This window comes from Penaeus monodon, chromosome 22, assembly GCF_015228065.2.
Source record: "Penaeus monodon isolate SGIC_2016 chromosome 22, NSTDA_Pmon_1, whole genome shotgun sequence".
NCBI lineage: Eukaryota > Metazoa > Arthropoda > Malacostraca > Decapoda > Penaeidae > Penaeus > Penaeus monodon.
In genome coordinates, this window is record NC_051407.1 from 2,145,438 (window position 1) to 2,145,829 (window position 392).

Here is a 392-nt window from a genome sequence, read left to right on the forward strand (position 1 = left end):
GAAAACATACACTCACACACCCTTATCAGCATACAGGCACCTATGCTGAACGAAGCTGCACTGGCGGAGAACAGATTAGGCCGAATAGCAAGGGAGTGTGCATTCAACCTATTTACGAGGGAAAGCGAAGTTCTGAGGGTGGTCTTGAGATGCTTGCAATGTGACTACTGCTTGCATTTGCTTTTCTGTTGCATGCTTGACCTACTGGACCTTCGTGTGGTGATGTCGGATACGCCGTGACTCGAGTTTTCGAATAATAGTTGCTCGGGATATCTGGTGAGGGAGAGAGAAAGAAAGAAAAAATTGATGAGGTTATGGCAGCAGAGGTATGATGTTCGATGGAGAAATTTGTGATCTTTTTTTTTTCCGGATGTGCATGAGGCGGATGTACG